The sequence below is a fragment of the Uloborus diversus genome, chromosome 6 (genome assembly GCF_026930045.1).
Source record: "Uloborus diversus isolate 005 chromosome 6, Udiv.v.3.1, whole genome shotgun sequence".
NCBI lineage: Eukaryota > Metazoa > Arthropoda > Arachnida > Araneae > Uloboridae > Uloborus > Uloborus diversus.
The window spans coordinates 157,211,032-157,225,516 of record NC_072736.1 but is presented as its reverse complement, the minus strand read 5'-3'; positions in this window follow the sequence as shown (position 1 = coordinate 157,225,516).

The window sequence follows — 14,485 nt, the reverse complement described above, 5'->3', positions numbered from 1 at the left end:
TTTGTTGAAAAATGTAACTACGCATTGCAGCGTTATGTATTGTACTGTATGTTATATCCATACGTATTATATAACCTTTTAATTTGATTAAATGGCACAGAGTAAGTCAGGGTATCAGGCCCCACCTGCGCAAAAACGTTTTGTAGAAAATTTATGTTAACGAAAAATAAAAGATATACCTCCTACATCTTTAATGTAGGTTCAAATGCTGTGTAAAGTCTATCTTCATGACCAATAACTACGAATTATTATTTTTTATTACAAAATATTTTTTAAAAAATGCAGCTTTGGAGCATATTACCTTGACAGTCGGACAATTTGACCAACTCCATCAGATTAAATGCTCTATTTGGGGTAACACCACCAAACTTGTAATAATAAGCAAAAAGTATTTCCAATTAATTAAATTAATGCAAATAAATTTAATAATCAAAATATGAACAACAACATGAAACATCAGAATTAATTTTTATTCGAGCAAAATGAAAATGTGGGAAAATAAAAATGTAAAAGGTTTTAATCTGAGTTTAAAAGTGTTACTCTTGCCTTTCATTTTGTTCTAAGCTGTAATTACCTCTACAAATATCACTGAAAATGGCTGTAGTAGATGCGTAAAACTTTATAGACAAATGAGTCTTGAAAAAGTTGATACAGGCGCACTGTTTAGCTGAAATCGGGAAATGCCTGTTAGATGAAATCGTTTATCCCGGCAGAACGTGATACCCTCACTTATTACTCTATTATTTTTCTAAAGGGTATTTTCTCGGTTATGTTCAAAAATCCGAACAATTTTTAAATCCGAACTGCCAACGCTCCCTAATAATTCGACTTTTTGAGGTTCTACTGAAAAAATTTAGGATCGGGAAATAAGTGAGAATCGTGTCATCATATAGTGAATAGTAATAATTTAGAATTCACAATATTTATACTATTTTACTTAGTTTTTAAGCACCAATGAGCAGAAGCTTCGAGTAGTCACCTGCTCTGGCCGGTGGTAGCAGAAACAGCGAGACGCTGCGACGTGCGTCGCAGATTCTTGGAAAAATCTGCAGACTTCTTAGTTGAAGGAGAAAAAAGCTTAAAATTCTGAAAGAAAAAAGAAATCTTTAGTTCCAGCTAATGAAGATTTGTGCTACATTTTCTGGGATATATCTACAAGTAGTATGGACTGTTATTAACCATTTGTTCGTGCCGATTTACATTGTATGATTAATCTCATGTAGGTTTATTTTTAAGACTATTTTTTAGTTATTAATCTTCGTTGCAAACTGCTGAAAAAAATTCTGCTACTGGGTTCACTTGTACATTATTATTATTACTATGTTTGTGGTAGCAGGGGCGTGCACAGAAATTTTAGGGCCCGTCACAAATTACTTTTCTGGCCCTCCCTTCATATTGTTTACTCCTATATTTCATGCCTAGTTTGTAAAATATTGGGCCCCTTCAGGCTGGTGCCTGGGTCAACAGGTGTCCCTTCTCCCCCCCCCGTGTGCACGCCCCTGCGTGGTAGTAATAAAAAGAAATAGCAATGTATGAGTAATAATACAAATAACAAGAATAACAATAAGCACTTGTTTTTTTAATTATTATTACTTCATTATTATTGCTATAGGTTTTGTTATTATTAATGCTATTGGTATTATTACTACTGTTATTATTATTATAATTATTATTACTATTATTGTTTGTATTATTATTACTTTTTTGTTACTTTAACTTTTGTTACTGTTATTATATATGTGTATAATAGCAATAAAAAGTGATAGTTATGTGTAAGTAATAATAAAAGTAACAAAAACAGCAATAAACAAATGTTTTTTTTCATTATTATTACTGTTATTATTATTATTGTTGTTATTTTGTTTCACTGTTATTATTATTAGTATTATTATTATTATTACTATTATCATTATTGTCATTGTTGTTATTATTAATATTATTATTACTTTTATTGAATGTGTGTGTAATAGTAATAAAAAGTAATAGTAATGTGTAGGTAATAATAAAAATAACAGAAACAGCAATAAACAGTTGTTTTTATTATTATTTCTACTACTATTCTTATTGTTATTACCGTCGTTATTATTATTATTATTATTATTTCTACTATTATTATTATTGTTGTTTGTTTTACTATTATTTGTTATTACTACTATTAATATTATTGTTATTATTACTATTATTGTCATTATTATTATTAATATAACTGTCATTATTGCTTTTATCATCATTATTATTGTTGTTGTTATTATTATTATTAGTATTAATGCTCTACGTTCAAACCGACAATTTTTTAGTTAAAATTTTTCCAGCAACTAGTTTAAGCAAATAATTGCGAGTAAAATTCGCTAACACTTTAAACTCCTTCCGCAATAAAAAAAAAATCCTGTATAGGAAATTGAAAGTTTGAAGTACTGTACAAATAAAGCAACGAATGTCGTTTCCCTTTAACCCTCACAAACACGCTTTATCTGATAATGTCACTTTTAATGCTCCAATAAAAAAAACTTAAAAGATTTTTATGCGTTCGTGAAACACCACGTCTCTTTTTAACATGATTTATCCGAACCGTGATTATGTACCTATTGTAATCGCTCGGGGTCGATGTTCTGCTTCAATTCATTTCAAAAAAAAAAAGTGAGTTCGTTTAAAATGAATTTTAGAGAAATGAACACAACTCGAATGCGGGATTAGGAATAGGTGATTTCAGTTGGCAATGAAAAAGGAAAAGTGTACGTAATAGTAGACAGAATATTTACTAGACCACGTGGCAAAGCTATGAATGAATCGTTTCAATCGCCGCGCTTGTTAACCTGTGGTCTGGCAAAATTGGTTTATTTTTTAGCGATTTTTTTTTCAGATGGAGGAAAAGTCATGTAGTTCTTAAGAGTCTACACATTTTTCATGTGCCCAAAAGAAGATAAATTGAATTATTATTGCTCAAACATACTGTCGATGTCGTTACAAAACTTATGTGAAGAAGTTTACTGATTACGAATTCTTCAAGTTTGCTAACATAATCTATGAATGAAGAAAGAACTCATTAAAATGTCAATAAATGCACTTGGGAAACTGTGGTCGCTACTTAAGGCATAGCTTATTCTTAGGAGATTTGTAGCTAGTTCTTTCTTCCAGGTGACTAAAAGAAAGTTGTACTCAAAGAACCTCGATATTTAGATGCATTTATACGAGGCTTATCAAATTACACTAGTCAACACCAAAAATGCATCCGGCTCAAAAATAGCTATTTCCGAAGTGTTTTGCCTCGCTAAACACGAAAATCACACACGAAAATCACCATAAAAAGTTGAGATTAGCTCTAATTTTCAAGATACAGGGCCAACTAGGAGAGTGATTATTAATGCTCTTTTTTCCTGGCAGATAGAAACACCCCCTATGAAAATCAGCATAAAAAGTTGAGATTAGCTCTAATTTTCAAGACACAGGGCCAACTAGGAAAGTGATTATTAATGCTCTTTTTTCCTGGCAGATAGAAACACCTCTATGAAAATCAGCATAAAAAGTTGAGATTAGCTCTAATTTTCAAGATACAGGGCCAACTAGGATAGTGAATTCTCACTAATGCTCTTTTTTCCTGGCAGATAGAAACACCCCCTATGGGACTGACTGTCCACTAAACTTCGACCCTAGGTTGGGGTAGAAAATCTCACTACTTAAAAACCGAAATGGACTATAAGAAATTCAAATTCTGGGAAGAGAAATGCCAAAAATCAGTCAAAATTTAGAATTCTAGGAACATATACACCCATTTCTGCTTCCGCCCAAGCTCATTCTGCTGGGAATAATGAAGAACTTCGTGAAATTTTCAAGATATATTGAAGCTATGGTTATGGAGAGAATTTTTAACGGCCTTTCAAGTACGCGCAATTCTGAAAATCAGTGTTTTTGAAGAACCAAAATGCGAGGGAAGAAAAAAAAACACACACACAAGAAGACATTAAGGGCAGATTAAGGGCTTATTTCTAAGCAGCAGAGAAGACGAGAACTAAAAACAGTTGGTCAAACAATCCCTGCGGACGTTCTGTGACCATTAATGAATGAGGTGTCTCTGAGACTCTATTTTGTTCACTTCTTCCAGGGTATTTTGTATAAAAACTAAAGCTATGGGAGCATGGGCCCCCATATGCAAAATTTTAAAAAGGGGGCGGGGGACTCAGGTATTTTCCCCATGGTTTAGCAGGATATTTTCCCCGTAGAAAACAATTTCAGCACAGATTAGAGGTATTAAAATGTGATATTTTTAATAACTTATTCACTATAGGCTGGAGAAGAAATGTTTTTTCATTTTTGCAAAGAAAAAAGTGCCAAAAGCAAGGAAGTTCTAATTTCAAAGGGAGGGGGCTTGAGCCCCCACTTGCCCCCTTATATGTGCGCCCTTGATGAGCAGTAAGCATGAGGAAAGGTTTCACCAAGATATCTTTACAATGGAACGCAGATATCAGGGTTATTGGGCTGAGTTAATGCTCACCAAATGCTGCTGAACTATTACAAGAGATGGTCCTTCTTTGACGTACAAAAAGCAATCGAAAATGAAGCATTTACAGCAATAAGCCAAAAGCAACCACTGCTTTCCAAAAAGCAAGCATTGTTTAATAAAACAGGAACTATTTAATAACATTTATTGCACAGGATTTTTTTTTCCCTTTCTAACATTACCTTTAAATCAATGTGCGGTTGCTGTGCATCTTTCTCCAGTGGACTTTCATGTATCTTGAAAGCAAGAGCTAATGAAAAAAATCCAATACCATATTCGTTTTTCTCGACCCAAAATTATTAGAAATTGACTATTTAAAAGCAGGATGCAGACAAAAAGTTCTTTTTTGGTGACTAGTGTTATTATTGCTCATATAGATTGCCTATGACGTTGCAAAGTTTATGAAGGAGTTTGCTGATTTCTTCATGTTACTGCTTCAAAAGCAGTTGTTACTGATACCACAAAATCTAAGGTTGAATTTACTCAGTTTTAATCATTGAGCTTGGTGAAAAGGGTTCCGTGCTTAAATACTACTTTCCTTTTGGGGAGATTTCTAATTGTGCACGCTCTCTTTCAGTTGATAAAGTTGAAAAAAATATATTAACAGTTCTAAAGAGGCTAGATGCTTTTGACGTGCCCAAACGAGTCTAAATCGAGTTATTATTTCTCAAATATACTGATTCATGTTTTGCAATATCATTTAATGAGTTTCGCAACGTCGATGACATTGTGAAACTACTTTGTGAATAAGTTTATTGAGAGCAAACGTTTTGAGTTACTTGTCACACCGCGGAACATATAAATAAGTCCACTTAATTCAACCACTGCACCAGGTAACTTGCTGTCTGTCTTCGAGGTTGTGTTTCACTCGAAGGGCACCCATATGCAAAATTTTAAGGGGGACCTCAAAAATTTTCCCCATGGTTTATCAAGATATTTTCCCCATAGAAACCGATTTCAGTACAGATTAGAGATATTAAAATTTGACATTTTTAACAACTTATTCATTAATGACTGGAAAAGAAATTTTTATACATTTCTGAAAAGAAAAAAGCACTAAAAGCAAGGAAGTTCTCATTACTAAGGGGGGCTTGAGCCCCCACTACCCCCCTATGTGGGCGCCCTTGTTTCCCTCCTGTGAGAAATGTGCAACTATTTTCTCTCTTTTTCTCTATTGGCGAAACTAAAAACATTGATGTTCAAATATTATTCACTATGCAGTTTCAAAGCTCAAGAAAGACTTACTTAATACAAGTTCTGGCTGGCCAATTGAAGAACCTACAAGCAGAGAGGTGTAAGTGCCAAATCTAAAAATTTGGAGGAAACTATTACGAATGGTAGAGGAAACTCTCACTTGTCCTGTTTTGGGGTAAGAGGTGGTGCTAAACTGAAAAATAAATGCTGCACAACTAGAAAATCATTAGGAAACTGGGTTTTTATAAAGTTTTCTAGAAACGATACAGCATCTTCTTAAGTAACATTCTCGAAGTTACGTTAGAAAAAAACAGCTGTAAAATTAGAAAATCATTAAGAAACTGAGTATTCATTTAGTTTTCTAGAAATGATACAGCATCTTCTTAGTAACATTCTCAACGTTACTTAAGAAAAAAATGCTGCACAGCTAGAAAATCATTAAAAGGGGTCTAAGGACCTTTAACCTTCAAAATTTTCGAATATCTGGAGAAAAAAAAATGTTGTGTATAATTTAATTCTGAACAATTTGATACCTTATTTATTACCATACGCAAAAAACGTTTCAAGTTATCGTACAAATGCGTAACCTTTCCCCATAGAGATTAATGTTAAGCAGCTGTTTAAGCCTCTTTTTCACAGGTGCCGGTTTCGCTGGTTTCTCATTTTGCGTGCGTGATATCTCAGAAAGTTTCTTATATATTTCCGTAAAACTTTTAGTGCATCTTTGTTTTATTTTTATGATCTGAACCTAATTTTATTTATTTTTTAAAATTTATTTATTTATTTATTTGAAATTTTATAAGTTAGTATCAAAATGTTTCAAAATTTTGAGCAAAAATATTTTTTTTTAAAATAATATTTTTCATTTTTAGTTAAAATTTATGTTCAGATCATAAAAATAATCCAGGCAAACATGCATGAAAAGTTTTACGGAAATATATAAAAAACTTTCTGAAATATCACGCACGCAAAACAAGAAACCCGCACCTGAGAAAAAGAGGATTAAACAGCTGCTATTAACATAAATCTCTATGAGGAACGTTTACGCATTTCTACGATAACTTGAAAAAAATTTTGCCCATGGTAATAAATAAGGTATCAAATTGTTCAGAATTAAATTATGCATGACATAAATTTTTCCAGAAAGTCGTATATTTTGAAGGTTAAAGGTCCTTAGACTGGGCTTCCATAAAGTTTTGAAACGATACCGCTTCTTCTTATGTAACATTGTTAACGTTATCCAAGAAGAAGCCGAACCGATGCTAGAAACTTTTATAGCAGCCCAGGTTTTAAGAAATTTACTAGTAGTAGTGCATTTTTTTTTCCTTTTTTTTTTTCCCTTTTTTTTTCCCTTTTTTTTTTTTTTTTTTGCAGTGTAGTAGCCCTGGTAGGTGCTGCTATACACTGTAAAAAATCTCGGAAAGCTCTCTGAATATACAAAAAAGCTTTCCGTAATAAACAGATTCGTACGCCCTCAGCAGTTTTCTGCTCTTATCAAATACCTCTCCCGTTTAACAAGAAAGTAAGAGTCGACGCCTGCGCAGCTCACACGGCAATTTTATAGTCCAGCACCAAATCCAAACTGAAACTCGTGAAAGCACGCAATGAAAACAAAGAATCTTATTGCGCAAGAAAAAAAATCGGTAATTTTTTTTTTGTCTCAGAGAAAAATTCTTTGGAATAAACAAAATCCTCCTGTCAAATGCATTTTTCTGATCTAAAGCAATAAGTTGTTCTTCTCTCTAGAAAAGTAAGAGGAAGTGATGACTCATGTGCGAAGTAACACTCATCAAGGCCATTAGTAGAAGTTTTGTTCCTCGCATGAATTCACTGAAGATAATTTTAAAGTCTTATATTTTCTTGCTAATGTATCGTCATGAGATTGAATTTGAAGCTATGTCACTTATTTTTAAGTACGAAGTGCAACTTCTCGACGCATGCTCGCGGAAGCAATACAAACTGAAATTAAAAACCAAATAACTGCCGAGAGGACGCCATGTAAATTCGTTGCGTCGCATAACTTGTGTAGGTAATTTACTTTTTTCTTGGATACTTTTCTTCTTTCTACCAAATGGGTAATTTTTGTAGGCAGAATTTTATTCTGTCATAAAAATCACCTTTTTGGCGACCAAAGCCTGCAAAAGACCACCACCGACGAATAGGTAAGTCGCTTTGCAACTCTATTATTTTAAAGTGATTTAGTTCATGTAACTCTCGTTAAAAAAAAACTATTTTCCTCAGTATCATTTTTTCGTTGTGAACTATTGCAATTTGAAAATATTTTACATTACATAGAACACATATTTAAAGTGCAAGTGTGTCTAGTTTTATTCTGTAAAATTTATGAATTGAAGATTATGAAAAACTTTAAATAAGTGTTATTGTGTACTTTGTTTTTATGTGTCAATCTCAGTTAATATTTGGCTGAACATTTATGTATCAAGCATTATGAATTAAATGTTATAATATGCAAATTGTCAGGTTTGATAGTTCGTCTTTAAGGTTGCATGTTTTCATTCTCTTGTAAACAGTGTAGCTAGATTGTATGAAGTAAAAAAAAAAAACTATCTCTTGTAATTAGGAACATAGTGCTTCAGTATTATCTAAATGACGATATCTCTTTAAATATTTGCATTAGCGAATCGCTTTAAATTAGTTAAATGTGTATTAATTTCTTTAACAAATAGATTCATATATGTATTTAAAAGTGTCTTCATTTTTTTCGTTTTACGAGCCTCAATTTTACCAAAAGAAAAAAAAAAGACTTAATAAAATAAATAATTTTGTGTTTTTACACCATATTAAAGTATTTGACTTATAATTTATATGATACTTTGATTTATAATGTATATGATACTTTGATTTATAATTTATATTATACATGAAATATTATTTATCTCAGCAGAGCTTCATTAGTACGATTTATTTTAGTTGCAATGTACCTGCCCTTAAGAGAAAGAAGCTGCAAATATAACAAACAAGAATTATCAGGACAGTACCTACTGCATACTAGTTTAATGTTGGACAGTCAGGAGGAATGAGTCAGTGGCAAAAATGGAACAGCTGCATTTACATGCCAAAATAAAAAGTAATATTATTTCATGTCATTGTTTTAAAAGTGATCATTTTTAAAAAACTATGTTATTAATATACAATGTACATATGGGGAGAAGACGAGGGGCGTTCACCACGCAGACTGTGCCATTGACATTTTCAGGGGTTGCTTTTTTAAGGGGGGGCGCTTTATAGCATTTTATGGGTGCACCATCACTCTTATGGTGTGGTGGGGGGGGGGATTCTCGTATATATGAAATGGAATAATCATGTAATAGAGTTCAATGTTTTAATAAATAAAATATTATATTGCATTTTGCGCACACTGTAAAAATAAAATCAGTAACCTATTTTGAATAAGTATTTATATTTGTGATGAGCTGGAAAAGGGCAAGAACAGAAGAATCAACCCGAATGGTTCCAGCAGGGGGACTTGGTGTCATATTTAAATTCATCAATTTCTCTGTTGGTACTTTTCGGTACACTTTGTTCGTCAGAGAAATTGACTTGAGGTGAACGAATTCTGGAACGCGAAGGGTAGGTAAGTCCTGTCAAATTTTATCCGAAGATAAAAGCTATCAAGTTTGATACAAGATATGTTTTTAAGTTCTGCATTAAAAATACAATATGTTGATAGTTTTGTCTTGAAAATATTGAGAGAAAAACTGAAGTTTAAGATTGTTTAACAAACAATCCCCACTTTTCAGAAGGTACCCCCCCCCTCCAATTCTCCGACGATTTTGTGATTAGGAATGAAACTACTAGATTATTTCATAATTTTTCAAAAATTTATAACTGTGCATATGTTATGCTGCTAACCATGCTATTTGTCATTAGAAATTCAAAAAAAAAAAAAAAAAAAATCCACGAATGATTCTAAAATTTCTTGTATTATTGTTCTTAGATATGAAAGAATTGAAACTGATATGGTATGCAATACTATAATAAAGAAATATATTTTAGAAAAAATCACGGAAAAAGGATTCCGAAATTCTCGGAAACGTTTTTGAGAATTGTTTGGAGAATTCCGAAATACTCGGAAACGTTTTCGAAACTTTCATGAACCACAGCTGCACAGAATACTCAGAAACATTTCTGGAAATTACGGAAAGAGGATTCCGAAATACTCAGAAACGTTTCTGAAAATTACAGAAAAAGGATTCCGAAATACTCAGACACGTTTCTGGACATTACAGAAAGAGGATTCCGAAATACTCAGAAACGTTTCTGAAAATTACAGAAAGAGGATTCCGAAATACTCAGACACGTTTCTGGACATTGCAGAAAGAGGATTCCGAAATACTCAGAAACGTTTTTGAAACTTTCATGAACAACAGCTGCACGATATACTCAGAAACGTTTCCGGATTTTTTTTACAGTGATATGCATGATTATGATAAACTTTTCAACGAAAGCCCACCGAAAACGTGAACTTCGCACTTGTTTTGCTCAAAACTTAAAAAACTCCAATAGGGAAGTTTTCGATTTTTCAATTTTATTTTTATATGATAGAGTAACATGTATGAACATCATAGGTGAAAACATTTTTGCGATACGATAAGTAGTTTTTTTTAAATTAATTTTTAAAGTTCAAGCTCTTGTGACGTCAAATGGCATAGGAAGTGACGTCATGCCCTCTTCCGATAGGGGAGAAGCCGAAGGTCACGCATTCGACTTCGAAGACGAAACGTAAAAGGCTTATCTCCTCACATTTAACTCCTCGCGTTTCTGGAACATTAAACCTCTCATCCTCTCGGAAATATTCGAATATCCTCATTGATGTTACATGAGGAAGATTATTTAGATTGTGCTTTAACGAATCCGGTCTCCATAGTGTGTTCAAAATGATTATTGAATTTCTAAAAAATATAAATATCAGCGCGCTCAAAATGTTCCTAGCGAAAACAAGGGATCTTCGGCGGAAGGCTGCCCATTCGCGCCCTGTGACGTAGGTTCGTGACGTTTCAGAAGCGCGCACTTTTGCGCGTGGATTTTTAAAAATTCATTAAAAATCAACCGCGGTGTTTTAAAATTCGGCGATGGTGAATTTTTTAGTTTTGAGGGTCAATTAACAATATCCAATAGCCAAAATATGAACATTTAATAGGTTGCAACTTCCCTATTACAGTAGAACCTCGTTTATACAGTTCCTATTTATCCGAATCACTGGTTTATCCGGGCCAAATTTGTAGAGTTTAAAAAAAAAAAAAGATAATAACTTTAAATTGTGATAGATAGAACGGAACTATAAGTACGCTAAACATTTGCTTTTTATTTTGCTTAAATGTAAAACTCCTGTACAGAGCCTGCAATAAATGCTAGTAATCTAACAACCATCATAGCGTACTTGGAACTTGGTACAGTTAACTTCCGATTATATATATATATATATATATATATATATATATATATATATATATATATATATATATATATATATATATATATATATATCAGCGAAACTGGGTGCCACGGATAATAAAAATAGCGGATAAACCGCAAAAAGGCTGAAATGAGGGATAAATAAGGTGAAAATTTTCCTTCCTCAAAAACTTAGCTGTATTGATGCATAATACTTTCTTCAAACAGTGAAAATATGTACAATGTTTTGTATTTTTGCAAAACAGAATTTAATATCAAAAAAGAGCAAGTGTATGTACGATGAAGGAAGCACAATAAATAAATGAAACAAAAATAACTGAGTTTATTTACCATTTTTCGTCAAAAAAAAAAAAAAAAAAAAAACACCCATTGGTATTTGCTTTTTACAGCGAAAAGACGTGTTCCTGATTGTTTAATGACTGACGGATAATCCGCCCCACGGATAATCCGCTCTCGGATAATCGAGAGTTTACTGTCATTCCGACACCACTAGAGCTGAACTATAAATGATAAAGTGCTTGCGAAAACTATCCTATATAATGTTGTTACAAAACATGCATTTTTCTGAAGTAAAAGATGAGACTGCTTATTTAAGAATTTGTTTTGCTTGTTACCCATACTGCCTGGATAATCAGGGTTTTCGTTTATCCAGAGCATTGCTTTTGGTCCACGTTTTTCCAGATAAATGAGGTTGTACTGTACATCCCTTTACTTTTAACTCTGCCACAATTGAGGCAATGAAAATCCAAAGTTATGTAAGTAGACATTAGGGTGGTTCAAAAAATTTTTTTTTTAGTTAGAGGCCAGGACACCCCCTAATTTTTTTTAAACATACTAATATTATTGTGCTGTAAAAGTTTTAGCTTCTTACGCAAGTTTTAAGATCGTGCTCAATGACCCCTCAATTTAACATTAGCCGGACCATAGAAAATGTCATAAATTTAGAAAAATTTAATTTCTTCAGCTGTTTTTTTGTAAATAATTATTTTATTGTTATGTATATGCATATTACTAGAGTAGGGGAGACCGGGGCAAGATGACGAATGTCTTTTTCCCCCTTTTCTGCTAGGTAGCAGCCTTAGAGCAGGAATTAGAATCGAGGGAGCAAGTTCAATCATCGGCTAAGCAAAAGCAGACCCAAAGACTGCAAGTCACGTGACTCAACAACGACGAATGGTTGACACGATTTGCGAGAAACAAGCGAAAGAAACCTGATTTCTTCCAATGCTTTGCTTTAAAATCTATCACGTGACTTGAGGTCTTGGTTTCATGAATGAAAGTCTTCACTCCCTCCACTTTATCTCTTCTCAATGGTAACAGCATCAACTGGATACTACTGGCTCTCCCATTGGCCGCTCGTTTAGCAATAGTATAGAGACGCTGAAATCGCAATATTTGTATTAGTTCTGATGCTCTGATTGTTTATGGCTGCCACGTTATAACTTTGGGGGAGGGAGTTAAGCACCCTCTTGCAGTTGAAATAGGAAGCTAAAATTCTTCCAGAATATTACTATCCACAAGTCTAAAAATATTGAGGGGTGTCCTGTTATCTAGGAGAAACTTTTTTTTTACGTGTATTTTTGAACCACCCTAGTGGACATTTTCAAGTTTCGAGTATAACGCGTTTAAAGATAAAGTCCTAGGTAGGCTTTCATTGAAAAGTTTTTCAAAATCATGCTGTATAGCAGTACCTACCAGAGTTACTGGTACTGTCTCTTGCCCCAAGTCAGAGGAGAGGTTCCCAGCTCCCCTACTATTTGTACTGATTACAGTCGGATCCCGACTTACGCGAGGGATGCGTTCCAAGACCTCTCGCGTAAGTCGAAATTTCGCGTTGTGGAACAACGTATGTTTAGAAATTTTTTATAAGCATAGTGTCAATTATTTCAGACATTTGTTAACACCCCTCAAATTGTTTCAAACCATTTCTTAACTATATATTACTGTATCTTTTATAAAGAACTGACTTTTTACTGAATTTTAGAAAAAGCGTTACTACTTAACGTAAATTACTGTTATGAAGCACAGAATCAATGATCAATGAGATACATGCATTAAAACAGTAGGGTATTTACATTAAGTACATTACTGCATTAATAGCACTGAACAGTAGGTATCGTAAACTTAATTATAATTTTTAAAATGATGAAGAATGATGGTTTATGCAGTATGGGAACACCCCTATTTCTGGATTGTTTAAGCCACTATGAAAGAGCAGCTTCTATTTTCATTATGTTTTTATTTTGTTCAGACACTACCCTACGAGCTTCAGTATTAAACCTAAGTTCTGAACTTTTCGTTTTCTTTTTCTTGAATTTTAATTGTACGTATCGAAGATAAATACATACCTAATTGTCGTGCTACCTTCAAAGCTCTTTATAATTGTTCAAGCATATCGAGAATCTTTACCTTTTCTTGCATTGTCAAAAACTTTCTCTTTTTCTTTCCACTTTCGCCAACTTTAGATGAAAGAGCTCGTTTGGGAGCCCTTCTGTTTTACCAACGTTCATATGTAGAATGAAAAGAAAAAAAAAAAAAAAACGCTAAGAATCGGAGCGGTTATGTGTATAAACTAAAGCAAAGTGTTGTTTAGACTAAATACAGTGTATTAACTTCCGCTTTAAGTGATGCTAAAGGGATGAAAGTTCATTCACGAAACCAATATTTAGTGTCAACGAAGCCCAATCTAACGCTCCGCCGCTCCTTTCTAGAAAACTTCAAGTTGCAGGCGAGCAATTTGCGTCAGCAATAAAAAATTCATTACTAATGAAAACTTGCGTTGTAGCCATTTCGCGTAAGTCGGATCGCGTTGTAGCGGAGTCCGACTGTATCTCGCAAATTTTTAATTTAACCACCCTTTGCTTCTCAATGCCTCAACTGTATTCGTTATTAGTCTCTATTTTCTTTTAGAGATTTGTTGACTGATAGAGTTTGTCAAAATGAAAACGGGACAAGTTTCCTCCACAGTTTCGTAAACTTCATCAAAATATTCGATGGCAAAAGTTCACGTTATTAGCCTTATATTCCCCCTTTATTCCCTTACCCCTTCCATGCTTTTTTTTTTCTTTTTCATTTAATATTCCGTGTGCTCTGAGTGTATAAAAATGCAGTTTAGTCGAAGCGAAAGCACGAAACGGTAATTGCGCTCGCGTGCGAATTCGGTTTCCATGGCGACCAAAAGTTTTGAGACAGTTCAGTTTTTATTAACGAAAAAATTTACGAGAAGACGGTTCCCTTTTCGTAGATTTTCCCACTGTTGCACCGCTAGTTGTCTACTATGGTAACCAAGAGGGCGTGATGCCTTCGAGTGGGCGTGTCCTCTTATGAGGTTTAGTTCTAACTCGGAACAGAACAAAGCCA